This window comes from Tasmannia lanceolata, unplaced genomic scaffold, assembly GCF_043159265.1.
Source record: "Tasmannia lanceolata isolate RefF3 unplaced genomic scaffold, GAP_Taslan_0.1 ptg000006l, whole genome shotgun sequence".
NCBI classification, from domain to species: Eukaryota; Viridiplantae; Streptophyta; class Magnoliopsida; order Canellales; family Winteraceae; genus Tasmannia; species Tasmannia lanceolata.
The window spans coordinates 144,601-160,599 of NW_027518683.1; the positions used below are offsets into that span (position 1 = coordinate 144,601).

At 39.9% G+C, this 15,999-nt stretch overlaps 1 pseudogene across 1 annotated transcript; it reads right to left on the minus strand.

Annotated features, from left to right (window-relative positions):
* Positions 1–9,017: 9,017 nt before the first annotated feature.
* Positions 9,018–15,774, minus strand: LOC143879133 (pentatricopeptide repeat-containing protein At2g29760, chloroplastic pseudogene; annotated as a pseudogene). Its single transcript, XR_013251123.1, has 2 exons — positions 12,267–15,774; positions 9,018–9,309 (listed from the first exon to the last, which is right to left on the minus strand). The product of XR_013251123.1 is annotated as a pentatricopeptide repeat-containing protein At2g29760, chloroplastic pseudogene (transcript).
* Between the last annotated feature and the right edge of the window lie 225 nt (positions 15,775–15,999).

A 15,999-nucleotide genomic window follows, 5' to 3' on the forward strand; every position in this document is an offset into this window, starting at 1 on the left:
AACCTTATAGATCAGGTTGCGATCATCCCATCGAAATGATTTTGGGGGCACAACCTATTTGCGTCGCGGCCCATCAAATGGACGGGTTGGATCATCCTATGGCGTTGACCGCAAACTTCATTTGAAAAATCTAGGTGGGGCCTACAATTTGGCCTTAATGTTAATGCACGACCCACACCATAGGATGATCGAAACCATTCATGTGATGGGCCAGAATGTAAATAGGCCGTGCCCCAAAAATCATTTCCATTAGATGATCATAACTCTCCAATCTATAAAGGTTTCTGTAATATGCAGTTTTTCTTTAGATCAGAGGGCTATGATTATCAAATGGAGAGTTTGGATCATGGGGCGATGCGTACAATGCACTTTGAAAAATACAGGTGGGGCCTACCTCGTTCAAAGATTTGAAGAAATTATTTTTTGGGCCCACCAACTGTGGGGGATAGACCAGTGCAGATTTGAAGAGATTAATTTCTTGGCCCATCAAAAAGATTTTGAAAAATATGGGAGGGTTTGACCCGACCCGTAAGGGTCCGGGTGATACGGGCCAGGTCAAAATGAACCGGGGAAATTTACGGGTCACGAATCTTGGACCCGTACCCTGCTCAAGAACTGTACGGACCACATCACAGGTTGATCCAAACCGTCCATGTGATGGAACACAACATCAACAGGTTGTGCCCCAGAAATCATTTCCATACGCTGATCCTAGCCGTCCAATCGATAGAGGTTTCCATAATATGTTGTTCCTCTTACATTGGACGGTTAAGATCAACCTATGGATTTTTTTATTACAAATGCATAAAAGAGGGGGGTAAGATTGAAATGATGTGGCTTTCATGGGTGCCTTTGTTAAAAAGCATAAAGGAGGGGGTAGGATTGAAATTATGTAGCTTTAACGGGTGCCTTTGTTAGAAAGCATAAAGGAGGGGGTAGGATTGTAAATATGTGAGTTGAATGGGTGCCTTTGTTAAAAAAAGTCAAAAAAGTGATGTGTAATTCTCACATATTTTTGGGAGAAATTGAAATAATTCCCTTAGTTTCCATTCCTCTATATATATATAATATATACTAGTAAAAAACCCGTGCGATGTACGGGCCGACAAAGAACTGTACGGACTACGTCATAGGTTGATCCAAACCGTCCATGTGATGGAACACAACATAAATAGGTTGTGCCCCAAAAATCATTTCCATAGGCTGATCCTAGCCCTCCAATCTATAGATGTTTCCATAATTCCTCTTAAATCGGATGGTTAAGATCACCCTATAGATTTTTTATTAAAAACCATAAAGGAGGGGGTAAGATTGAAATTATATGGCTTTAATGGGTGCCTTTGTTAAAAGCATAAAGGAGGGGGTAGGATTGAAATTATATGATTTAATGGGTGCCTTTGTTAAAAGCATAAAGGACGGGGTAGGATTGAAATTATATCAGTTGAATGGGTGCATTTGTTCAAAAAAGTCAAAAAATGTGATGTGTAATTCTCATGTAATTTTCAAAAAAATGGAAAAAACTCTCTTCTTTTCATCCCAGCTTATTGTAGTAGATATATATACTAGTAAAAAAAACCCATGCGATGCACGGGCCAACAAAGAATTGTACGGACCACATCATAGGTTGATCCAAACCGTCCATGTGATGGAACACAACATAAAAATGTTGTACCCCAAAAATCATTTCCATAGGCTGATCCTAGCCCTCCATTCTATAGAGGTTTCCATAATATGTTGTTCCTCTTAAATCGGATGGTTAAGATCACCCTATAGATTTTTAATTAAAAAAGCATAAAGGAGGTGGGTAGGATTGAAATTATGTGGCTTTAATGGGTGCCTTTGTTAAAAAGCATAAAGGAGGGGGTAGGATTGAAAATATGTGGGTTGAATGGGTGCCTTTGTTAAAAAAAGTCAAAAAAGTGATGTGTAATTCTCATAGAATTTTTAAAAAATTCAAAAAAATCTCTTCTTTTCTCTTATGCTATATATATATAATATATATAATATAGACACACACACACACACACACACACACACACACACACTAGAAAAAGACCCCATGCGATGCACAGGCCGACAAAGAACTGTATGGACCACATCATAGGTATGTTGCTTTGGTTTTGACACAAATTCAGTTTTTAACTCTTCGCTTTAATGAGTCTCACCTGCACTAACAGATGAAGCATTCATCATATGCAATCTTGATTAAAGTCACTTGAGATGTTTCAAGAAGGATACTGATTAATGCTTTTAATCGTATTCCTCTTAAGGAAAACATGGCTATATGCCTCAAATAAATCAACTTTACTCGGGTAAAATGCATGTTAAATCAGCAATATCACTTTCCAATTTTGCCTCGCCTCCGTGCGTCACACTAGTACATACATCTGTATACTATATAGCAGAAGAGAAAATGAGAGAATTATTTGAATTTCTCCCAAAATTCTATGAGAATTACACATCACTTTTTTTTACTTTTTTAACAAAGGCACCCATTCAACCCACATATTTTCAATCCTACCCTCTCCTTTACGCTTTTTAACAAAGGCACCCATTAAAGCCACATAATTTCAATCCTACCCCCCTCCTTTGTGCTTTTTTAATTATGGGAACCTCCATAGATTCGAGGGCTAGGATCAGCCTATGGAAATGATTTTACAGGCACAACCTATTGATGCTGTGTTCCATCACATAGGCGGTTTGGATCAACCTATGATGTGGTCCGTACAGTTCTTTGTCGGCACGTGCATCGCACAGGGTCTTTTACTAGTATGTATATATATTGAGAGAGAAAACGGTTCCGACACAAATGTGTAGAGAGTTCTCTACACACTAGCTTAAAATACAGTGGGGGCCGCCCACATTGTTAGGGTGATCCAAGCCATCCATATTAAAGGCCCTCACATAGATAGGGTGTTTACAAAAAATCAGATCCATAGGATCATCCCAACCCTACGATTTGTGGAGGTAAAATGGATGTCTTTAAACCTTCACAAATTAGTTCATTTTTTGCCTCCAAAGTTCGAATGGTTAGGATGATCCTATGGATCTGATTTTTTTTGGATACCCTATGTATGAGAAGGCCTTAAAAATGAATGGTTTTGATCACCCAAATAATGTGGTCCCCACTGTATTTTAAGCTAGTGTGTAGGTAAGTTACCTACACACTAGCTTAAAATACACTGGGGGCCCACATTGTTTGGGTGATCCAAACAATTCATTTGAATGGTCCTCACATAGATAGGATGTTCACAAAAATTTAGATCCATAGGATCATCCCAACCCTACGATTTGTGGAGGTAAAATGGACGTGTATAAACCTTCACAAATTAGTCCATTTTTTGCCTCCATAGTTTGAATGGTTAGGATGATCCTATGGATCTGATTTTTTGTGGACACCCTATCTATGTGAGGATCATTCAAATGAATTGTTTGGATCACCCAAACAATGTGGGCCCCCACTGTATTTTAAGCTAGTGTGTAGGCAACTTACCTACACAAGTGTGTAGGAAATGTTCTCTCTCTCTCTCTCTCTCTCTCTCTCTCTCTCTCTCTCTCTCTCTCTCTCTATATATATATATATATATATATATATATATATATATATATATATATATATATATATATATATATATAGGAAAGTGAAGCTACACCGCCGGTGTAGCTAACTTAGCTACACCGCCGGCTTAAAATACAATGGGCTCACATTGTTTTGGTGATCCAAAGAATTCATTTGATTGGCCCTCACATAGATAGGGTGTCCACCAAAAATCAGCTCCATAGGATCATCCCAACCCTTCAAACTGTGGAGGCAAAAATGGACAAATTTGTGAAGGTTTTTACACGTTCATTTTTGCCTCCACAAATTGTAGGGTTGGGATGATTCTATGGAGCTGATTTTTGGTGGACACCCTATCTATATGAGGGCCAATCAAATGAATTCTTTGGATCACCAAAACAATGTGGGCCCATTGTATTTTAAGCCAGCGGTGTAGCTAAGTTAGCTACACCGGCGATGTAGCTTCACTTTCCTCATATATATATATATATATATAGCTAGAGAAAAAAGGAATTTCTTTTCTTTTTATCTGAGATTTACACGTTAGCATTACTCTTTTACCATTAACCCCTTTGCTGATATCTAGCATCTATCTCTATGAGAAATTATTTGAGGGTAAAATCGTAATCTACATACGAAAAGTAGCGACACAGGGTACCTGTCGATGACAATTACGAAAAAAACTACCAAGAAGAGGTAAAGACATATGACAATGACGAAAGAACTACTTTATATTACTCATGCAGGACACTTGCAAAATATTGACGGATTCCGAGCACCCGAAGAGGAAAAACAATTATGGAAACCACTATCGATTGGAGGGCTAAGATCAGCCTATATCGATTGGAGGGCTAGGATCAACCTATGGAAATGATTTTACGGGCACAACCGATTGATGTTGTGTTCCATCACATGGACGGTTTGGATCAACCTATAACCCCTCTATAGATCGGAGGGTTCAGATCAACCTATGAAAATTATTTTTGGGGCACAACCTATGTAGGCAGTAGCCCATCTAATGGACGGTTTGGATCATTCTATGGTACGGGCCATACAGTACATTTTAATAAAGTGAGGAGTGCGATCATCAAAATACTGTGAGTAGTGCCATTATAAAATATGGTAGTGAGGACATTAGCACTATATATAATTTGAAACCATCGTTGTTACTTGGATGTTCCCACGCGGGTCGGGTTCAACCCGAATTTGGGTTGGATCGGGTTAAGCTTTTTCGCAAATCGGGTTGGATTGGGTTGGGAAAAATCAACCCGAATTGGAAAACGGGTTGGGTCGGGTTGGGCTGTTGGGCAACCTGACCTGACCTGAAACTCGAATTTGGGTTCCATCTGAAGAAGTTATGTATATGAGTTTTTTTTTTTTTTCAACATTGAAATAGTCTCCACGGTCCACAATGGACGGTTTGGATAATCCTATGGTGCGGGCCATACCGTACTTTAATAAAGTGAGGAGTGTGATCATCAAAATATAGTAGTGCGGATAACATTTCCCTTTGTTAATTATTTGTCCCTGTTTGGTTTGGATTTTGAGAACCGATTGTGAGTTAAAAACTGATTATTTGTGACTCACTATTGGTTCTCAAAATCCAAAACAACCCGGCTTGAGTTGAGGTGGTCAACAATTGGCACCATATCAAATCGGGTCAACCTGACCCAACCCAACCCGAATTGGAAATCGGGTTGGGTTGGGTTGGGTCGGGTTGAGGAAATTGCAAATCGGGTTGGGTTGGAAAATATGGGTTCCTCGGGTTGGGTCGGGTTGAGACCCAAGTTGCACCCCTATCGATGACGAAAAAACTACTTTTCCTTATTTACTATGTTGGGGTCAAATTACGGGAAGTTTGATATTACGAATGCAGAACACCTGTAAAAATATTGACGAATTCTGGGCACCTTAGGAGGAACAACAACTATGGAAACTTCTATAGATTGGAGGGCTAGGATCAGCCTATGGAAATTATTTTACGGGCACAACCTATTTATGTTGTGTTCCATCACATGGACGGTTTAGATCAACCTATGATGTGGTCCGTACAATTCTTTGTCAGCCCGTGCATCGCATGGGGTTTTTTGCTAGTATATCTATATAACAAAAGAGAAAATAGAGAATTATTTGAATTTCTCCCAAAATTCTATGAGAATTACACGTCATTTTTTTGACTTTTTTTAACAAAGGCACCCATTCAACTCACATATTTTCAATCCTACCCTCTCCTTTATGCTTTTTAACAAAGGCACCCATTAAAGCCACATAATTTCAATCCTACCCCCTCCTTTATGGCTTTTTCATAAAAAAAAAGTGGACAAAGTCATGGTGGCGTTTTTGTTTTTGCAAACATTACGGATTGGGTGCATATGTTACATAATACTACGGATTCAGGACACCTTTCAAAATATTGATGAATTCCGGGCACCTTAAGAGGAACAACATATAATGGAAAGCTCTATAGATTGGAGGATTAGGATCAACCTAGTATATATATATATATATATATATATATATATATGAGAAAAGTGTTCCTGTGCAGCTATACAGGGAGTTACCTGGACATTAGTAGCATAAAAAGCCACTGATTGGTCCCTTTTTTGGACCCCGCAAAAGTGGACCCGGCATACGAACCAATCTGTGGCTTTTTAAGCCACTAATGCGCAGGTAACTCCCTGCACAGGTAACCCACATATGGAAATGATTTTACGGGCACAACCTATTTTTGTTGTGTTCCATCACATGGACGGTTTGGATAAACCTATGATGTGGTCCGTACAGTTCGATGCACGGGCTTTTTTACTAGTATATATATATATATATATATATATATATATATATACTAGCAGAAGAGAAAAGGAGAGAATTATTTGAATTTCTCCCAAAATTCTATGAGAATTACATATCACTTTTTTTGACTTTTTTTAACAAAGGCACCCATTCAACCCACATATTTTCAATCCTACGCCCTCCTTTATGCTTTTTAACAAAGGCACCCATTAAAGCCACATAATTTCAATCCTATCCCCCCTCCTTTATGCTTTTTAAGTATGGAAACCTCTATAGATTTGAGGGTTAGGATCAGCCTATGGAAATGATTTTACGGGCACAACTATTGATGTTGTGTTCCATCACATGGACGGTTTGGATCAACTTATGATGTGGTCCATACAATTCTTTGTCGGCCCGTGCATCGCACGGGGCTTTTTTACTAGTCTCTATTATATAGCATAAGAGAAAATGAGAGAATTATTTGAATTTCTCCCAAAATTCTATGAGAATTACACATCAATTACTTTTTTTAACAAAGGCACCCATTCAACCCACATATTTTCAATCCTACCTGCTCCTTTATGCTTTTTAACAAAGGCACCCATTAAAGCCACATAATTTCAATCCTACCCCCCTTCTTTATGCTTTTTTAATTATGGAAACCCCTATAGATTGGAGAGCTAGGATCAGCCTATGGGAATGATTTTACGAGCACAACCTATTGATGTTGTGTTCCATCACATGGACAGTTTGGATCAACCTATGATGTGGTCCGTACAGTTCTTTGTCTGCCCGTGCCTCACACAGGTTTTTTTTTTACATGGACGGTTTGTGATGCACGGGCTGACAAAGAACTGTACGGACCACATCATCGGTTGATCCAAACCGTCCATGTGATGGAACACAACAGAAATAGGTTGTGCCCGTAAAATCATTTCCATAGGCTGATCCTAGCCCTCCAATCTATAGAGGTTTCCATAGTTTAAAAAGCATAAAGGATGGGGTAGAACTGAAATTATGTGGCTTGAATGGGTGCCTTTGTTAAAAAGCATAAAGGAGGGGGTAGGATTGAAAATATGTGGGTTGAATGGGTGCTTTTGTTAAAAAAAGTCAAAAAAAGTGATATGTAATTCTCATGGAATTTTGGGAGAAATTCAAATAATTCGAAACTGTGAATGGCTTCCCTCTTTGAAAGGTGTAGATGATTCCTTGTTGGGCATCCCTATTGATCCCATGGGTTACCCTAGGACCTAGCACTACCCGTACTGACCCTGAACCGGGACCACTATGAGATAGATCAAAGCCATAAGGTGGGCCCATAGACCAATATGATCCCTCAGGTATAACATATAAAGGGTCCTAACTGACAAAATGGCCTTATCCATATCCTTGTCCACGGGCTATTCTATAAATGATCCTATTCAGTGTGTGAACCATTCAACGCACCCATACTACCTTAGGTTCCACGGCCCTAATGATCAAGATAAGTCACCCCAACTCGTTATAAAGGCAGCTCCGATGCTAGTTGTGTACAGAAAGAGATGTCTAGTCTCAACCCCAACCACAAATGTTTTAGATCTACAAAGAGCTAGAATATCACATCTCCTTGCCCCTTAGGATCTATGAATCCATGGACATGACCATTCCTATGATGCTGCCCAAGGAGGAACGTGTGTCAAAAGTAAACAAGCACATCAAACACTTCGTAAAGTACCCGGTAGATGTCATAAAATGAAATGAAAGAATATATAAAACATTGGCTTTTAGCGCATACACTCTAACAAGCACATCACACATTCCTTTTTTATTACCCAATAAGATGTCATGAATTTCATTTATAAATTAAGGTTCAATACAATAATTATTGGCCTTTAGGACATAAACTCTAACACAGTTTGCCCGCTCCGGAGTCAATAGGTCGCGCCTTGAGCTTTTAGATTTTCCTTCCCCTAATGGTTGATGATAGATGTTGTTTTTGTTCCATTTACAGCTTGATTTTTTATCTGATCTTTTGTTTCTTGATGTATGTTGACCATCTCGTACCTCGGGGATTGTCACCTTCTCTTGCTTTTTAGCAAAATTCTCATTTCCATTCAAAAAAAGAAAACTAAACAGAAAATTTCTATAAAAAACAGACATGGAAGATCAATATATTTATGTTTTCATGAAGATCCCATAAGCTAATGGTAGCAAATAGCAAGAAATTCAATTCTACAAAAATGTGAGACCACCAAGGACAAGCTTCCATTTGGCACTGTCAATTAATTCATTCTTCATTAATGTGGTATCGATTAAGGAAGAAGTATTGCTATAAGATTCTAAATATTATTTCATGTTGAAGATATCACAGAAGAGAGGGGAGCGAAGCATCACTTGCTTAATTATTTTGGATTGAATGAACTGCCAGAGATATCATCATAAAGGAGATCAGCTAATGAAGTCGCTGACAAGTTGGCTAAAGCGGGTGCTGTCAAACAGGCTCTAGAGCTTTACGACTTTCTGCCCCCTTAATTTCTTATTGTATTGTTTTTCTTTTTCCTTTTCTCTTTTGTGTAATTCTGTTTTAGTGGGGTGTGCGGGGGGACTTTTTCGGTCTCTCCCTTTATAATATATTCAGTTACCATTCAAAAAAAAAAGAAGATATCATCATAAATATGGATTAGCCGAGCAAGGATAGAAGAGATTCAGAAATGAGATAACAGCTCTTCTACCATTTGCTTCCTTTTTTCAACAGATAAATGTACACAAAAATTGAAAAAAAAAACACATAAGCAAACTTTAGATCAAAATAAAAAATAAAAAGGATGTAGATAAGGAGACTGAACATACATGAGGAGAAAAGAAACGAAACACAATTTTGTCTGAAAGGGTAATTATTTCCTTCTTATTTTCGGTATCAAGAACAGATCCCCTCTTTGTGATATTTGCTTTTGAAATATTGCCACTGTCCAGTTTGCAAGGTGCCTTGCAGTAGTCTGCCAATTGAGTAAGATATACAAATTCATAAACTCAATCAACCGAAACAAAATTGACTGCATGCGCTAATCTCGTAAATTTACAAAAAAACATAACTATATAGTTTATTGATTTTATTTTATTTTATTTTATTATTATTATTATTTATTTATTTTGAGTTTTGGGGGGGGGTGTAAAATATTGAAGATTTTCACTAATCTTTGCTTATCTTACAATCAAACCTAATGAGTGTTTATATAGAACACTCAAGAGGATAAACATAGAAACTAGTATCACAAGATTTATGGAAAGAGATTTGACAAGATATGAGAAGATAATCTCAATACCTAATCTAGCCTCCCTGCATAATCTTCCCCAATTAATCCAAATCAAATCTTGGAATATGTGATTTTATTCTACCTAATCAAACCATAGTTGCCTAATCTAACCTATTGGTGAGATATCACATATTCTAACATGCCCCCTCAAACGTATATGGATTGAAAATCAATATACGTTTGATTACAATGAATATGTCCCAAAAAATGTAAAAATTTGCCAATTTTGTTGCACGTTGTCACGATTGATGTTTGCTTGATGTATGTTGCCAATATTGTTGAAAATGATGGCCGCCTGTAGTTGAAGAATGTGTCGCATTAAAAGGTAAGCCGCAAAGAGCTTCAATGAACTGAATTGGACTCAAGCCTGAATGGGCGAGTCATTAGTCCGATTAGAATATCGAACCTTCTGAAAATGGGTCACAATGGACCAATGCCGGAATGGGCAAGAAATGAGTCACAATGAACGAATGCCGGAATAGGCAAGAAATGGCCTCTATGGGCAAAAGAAAACCTCAATGGGCAGACTTCACGGGTCAGCTTGGGATACAAATCCTTATGAAAGAGAGAAATTGCTCTCTCAGGCACGAACCTCAAGGAGAGAGGCCCCTCAACTGAGTAGAGCTCCTATTTCGGGCACGCACCACAAAGAGGTACCTCAACCGAAATAGGCGAAAGACAAAAATATAAAGAAAGAGAGGAAAGAAATAGAAGAGAAAGCGACAATTAGCGGCTAGGAATGGTGGCAACAATTATCGGCAAAAAATTGGACCTTGGAAAAAAGTGTGCAAATATCAAATATGTGTTTTGAACATGCAAATCCCCTTTTTTTATATTTGTGAAGGTGTTGACAGCAAAATAAGGAGACCGTGTAATTGGCACAAGATGATGAGAGGGGTGCATTCAACAAGATGAGGGGTTATTGAAGGCAACCAAGAAAGTCTTGAAAATTAGATGAGAAAAGAATGCAAGGAGATTGAACAAGAATGCTAAGGAATTATGCTAAGGATGCAAGGAGATTGAAACTAATGAAGCTGGTAAGGAAGACAGTACTAGTGGTGTTAATTTGAGAAAGAGAATGTGGGAGCAATGGTGACCGGGCGGACGGCTACATCGGCCGTCCACCGGAGAGAGGAGCTATTTGTCTTGTAGTCACTCCAAGATCGGTGGCTTTGATACCATGTAAAATATTGAAGATTTCCACTAAGCTTTACTTATCTTACAATCAAGCCTAATGAGTGTTTCTATAGATCACTCAAGAGGATAAACATAGAAACTAGTATCACAAGATTTATGGAAAGAGATTTGACAAGATATGAGACGATAATCTCAATACCTAATCTAGCCTCCCTGCATAATCTTCCCCAATTAATCCAAATCAAATATTGGAAGATGTGATTTTATTCTACCTAATCTAACCTATTGGTGAGATCTCACATATTCTAACAGGGGGGGTTAATTTGAATCAGAGAAATCTAATTGAAAATATATTGCTCATTATAATTCTCAACTTTCCAAAGCAATAATATAGGTCACAGAAGTTTTTGACATAGTATTAATTGGAGAAACCAAACCAGACGGGTATCCAGAACGGGGCGCCATGGTGTTTGTTATTTGAAGATGACATAGTATTAATTGACAAAATCAAAGCAGGAGTTAATGCTAAGTTAGAGTTATGGAGAACTACTTTGGAATCCAAAGGTTTTAGACTGAGCAAGATTAAGACAGAGTATATGGAGTGTAACTTTAGTACTGTAAGGAGGCGGGGCAAGGATATAGTAAATATGCCTGGACAGGAGCTACCTACAAGGGATATCTTTCGCTATCTTGGTTCAATCCTACATAAGGAAGGAGAGATTAAAGAGGATGTTAACCACAGAATAAGAGCAGGTTGGTTGAAGTGGAAGCATGCTTCAGGAGTTCTGTGCAAACGTAAAATACCTACCAAGTTGAAGGGAAAGTTTTATAAGACAACTGTGAAGCCAGCCATGTTGTACGGCTTAGAATGTTGGGCCACCAAGAAGTAGCATGTGCATAAGATGAGTGTAGCAGAGATGCGAATGCTTAGATGGATGTGCAGCCACACAAGGTTAGATCGAGTTAAAAATGAAGACATCCGTAAAAAAGAGGGGGTGGCACCAATTGAGGAGAAGATGAGAGAGCACCGCTTAAGATGGTTTGGGCATATCCAACATAGGCCTTTGGATGTTCCAGTGAGAGGAAGTGACTCATGCCAAGTTGATGGAGTCAAAAGAGGTAGGGGCAGACCGAAAACAACTTGGGTAGAAATAGTGAGGAAAGACTTGAGGGTTAGGAACATAACAGAGAACATGACCTTGGAAGAAAATGATCCATGTAGACGAACCCAACTAGTGTCAGGATTAGACTTAGTCAATTTGAGCCTGGGAGATCCTTTCACCTTCTTCATGAAATTTTTCTAAAGGATTCATTAGCCGACCTCAACTAGTTTGGGGCAAAGGCTTAGTTGAGTTGAGTTTGCAGGCAGAAGTTTTTGACGGTGTTCTCAAGCATTGATCATGACATTCAAAAACTTAAGGAATGTTTAAGAAATCAGAAATCGATAATTAAAACAAGAGAGAGAGAGGGGTGGAGGAGGGGAGAAGAGATGATTAACACACCTGAATGGGTTGAGATTGTTGGACGAATGCGAGGAGCTTGACATAGTTTCCAATGTGGGAAGTTGCTTGCAAGAGATCAATCAGAGCTCTTCACAGTGTGGATAGCATTTTAAGAATTGTCATACCTAATTGAAGAAGTGTAAACAAAAGACATGAGAGTGCATATGTCCAGTAAGTATTTTCCCACCCGTTCTCCAGTCAATCACCAAAGTTGCCCTGAATTTGGTGGAATGCTGACAAAGTAGGAATCTTCTACGAAGTGTTTTCATGGAATGTTCTCTATTAGAGTTCCAAGTATCATAAGCGTCGAACTGGCCTAGGAAAAAAAATCTCGCACGCAACCAAAATGTTTTATCTAGTGATCATATTGATACCAATGACCTCCCTCCTCTATCACCCTAGAGGAAGGCGATCAATTACAAACAGCAATAAGAGTGATCTCATCTGGTTTCCTTCAACATTGCCATCTGTATTTCCAAGAATGAAACAACTTTGCTTTCTCTGCCAAGTCCAGTCCTTGCACAAAAAGCCGACACTGTTATGCCCAAGAAGGAACTCCTCCCCTACTCATTGTAAGTCTTTGTGACCAAACCTGTCACCCACTTCACTATGTGATGCTCCCATATTTCACAATAGACGACTTTAAAAGTAGGATTGCTCCTAAATCAAGGTTTTTACAGCTCAAAGTCATCCTTTCATAGCCTTCTTCTCTAGGCATCCTAGTTTCCAAGGCCAGGTGCGAAGCTTGTGAATAACATCTACTTATTTTGTTTCAGATAGAGATAGAATTATGCATAGGAAAGCGTCAAAGGTGAAGAAGCATGCATCAAGGGGATATGCTCCATCTAGTTTCTTTGAGTCGAGTCTTTCCCAACAAGCAGCTTTTTGTAATCATGTACCATGAAACCATTTTCCACTCTGCTAATATGAAATGACTTCCTCGGCCCTTAAATAAGAAAAGGCTAACTGGATAATCAAATGGAGGAAAATTCATCAGGATCGTTTGGAGTGCAAGTTGACGGCTTCTAATTGCCTCTCCCAATGCATACAGATCCAAGACAATTGTGTTCCGCATGAAGCTAGCTTGTTCATCTGCTCAAAGATCAGGCAAGAGATCGCATGCTTATGTATCTCAAAAATCGATGAGAATTTGAAGGTTTTGTGGATGCCAACACAACTCTGCTTTATCCCCTTAACAAACAGTAGACAATTTATCTTCTCGGCTCCTCTGAAACTGGTAGGAATGGAGACCTATTATTGGGATGCTTCTAGAAACTCGGTGACCCAAACGCTATTGGAGCCGATATATAATATTGCACGGGCCCCATTTTACCAGTAATCTCTGCAGGAACAAGAACCAGCATCGAAATGGTGAAAGCGAGTCCTATCTCTCACAAGAATTCTGCACGAGCATAGCTTGGAAACATGCTTTATGAACGAATGACAGTCACTACATATCCTCAGATTCTTAACAATTCGGACAGTGGAACCTGGAGCGGCATTTATCATGGCAAATGCTACTGCAAGTTTCTCACTGTGATAGGAGAGCCAAGTTTCTTTATCTTCTTCACTCAGATCCAGTAAAACATCTGCCGTAACTGGAAAATATCCTTGTGATCTCAATCTTCTTCTCATGCCATCCAGCCACGAATGGATTTTGCCAGTTTGTGGGTGGGAATGATCTCCAGCAATAAATTCATAAACAGCTCCATCCAATTCGATCGAACTAGACCCAGGATCTTTTCGTATGCCATTTCTCTTGATAATTTTTCTCATCTCTGAAGCATCAGCCCATCTACCTGCGGCTGCATAGATATTTGATAGAAGAACATGACAACCAGCTTGGAGAGACCTCGATTTGAGAAAGTCACAACGCACTCTGTCTGCTACTCTAACATTCCCGTGAATCCTGCAAGCGCCAAGCAATGTGCCCAATATCATTACATCAGGCTTCATGGGCATGTTTCTGACAATTTCTTCTGCTTCTTCAAGTAACCCTGCTCGCCCCAACAGATCGACCATGCATCCGTAATGCTTCAATTCAGGCTGAATTCCATAACTCTTTGACATGTTTTCAAAGTGTTGGCGTCCCTCGTTCACTAGTCCTCCGTGTGTGCACGCCATTAATACCCCCATGAAAGTGATGTCATTGGGCTGAATCCCCAATCTCTGCATCTCACCGAAAACTTGAAGTGACTTATGAGCATTCCCATTAACGGCCAAGCCGGTGATGAGAGCATTCCAAGCAGAAATGGTTCTCCGATCCAACTTCCAGAAGAGCTCAGTCGCAGTCTCTATACTTCCACACTTGGCGTACATGTCGATCAAGGCCGCCCCAAGGTTATCACTCAATCGCATCCCATTCTTTTCTATGTAAATGTGGATCCACTTCCCTTGATCCAATGCTGCCAGTTGGGCGCAGACGGATAGCACGCTGAGCAGGGTGACCTCGTTTGGTCGTGAATGGTTTTCAATCTGCATCTCTTTAAACAGCTCCAGAGCATCTCTGCATCGGTTGCTCTGTGCATATCCTGAAATCATGCAACTCCAAGAGAAAACATCTCTCGCAGGCATCTCGTCGAACAGATGCTGTGCGTACGCGAGCTCTCCGCTCTGTGCATAAGCTGCAATCATCGAATTCCAGGAGACTATGTTCCTCTCAGGCATCTCGTCGAACAACTTGCGAGCCACCGATAATAGCCCGCTTCTGGCAAAGCCCGATATCATTGAATTCCATGTCACGGTGTTTCTCCTTATGGGCATTTTGTCAAACAGAGACTGGGCGACATCCAACTCGCCACTCCTGGCGTATCCGGATATCATGGCACCCCAACTGACCTCATTTCTTTGGGTTAGGGGCATTTCATTAAACAATCTGCGCGCAATGTGGAGAGCCCCGGATTTGACGTAGCCATGGATGAGAGTGTTCCAGGAAACAACATCCAAGGAGGGGGTGGCACGAAACAGACTGGTGGCAGAATCCATGTCGCCGAAGACGGAATACATATTCAAGAGAGTATTGAGAACGAAGAGGTCGTGGGGGAGGAGGCCGGATTTGAGGATGTGATCGTGGATCTGCTTCCCTTCAAGGGGGGAAGCGGAGGCTTTGAGGAGGAAAGGAAAGGTGAAATTGTCAGGTTTGAAGGAATTGCGGAGCATAGTAGAGAAAGCTTGGAGAGAGAGGTGAGGGAAAGGGGTGCGAGAGTAGGCTCGGATGATGGTGTTATATAGAAAGGTGGAGGAGGAAGAGGGAGGGGCGGCGTAGAGGAGGAGGAGGCGGGCATAGGAGAGGAAATGAGGTTGGGAGGCGAGGAAGCGGACAAGGTTGGAGAGGGGCTGCTGGTAGAAGAGGACACCTGAGACGAGGAGTCGGGCGAGAATGGGTTGGAGCTGTTGGACTCCCTTGCAGGCCACCACCTGCGATTCCAATCCACACATGCTCATCACGAGTCGGGGGATAAACAGTGGTAATGCAACCAACATTGAAGGACGATGATATGAGATCGAAAATTTAGGATATTTGATCCAACCCATTCATTTGTTGGACCCTGATGTAAATAGGCCTTTACTCAAAAAAATAAAAAATAAAAAAACACATCTCCACACACCCAACAAGTTACCCAATTGTTTAGTTCTTACCCATAAAAAAAAAAAAAAAAAAACAAATTGTTTAGTTCTTTAAGTAAGGTAGGACACACTATGTTTTTTTTTTAAATATGAGCACCTAGGTATA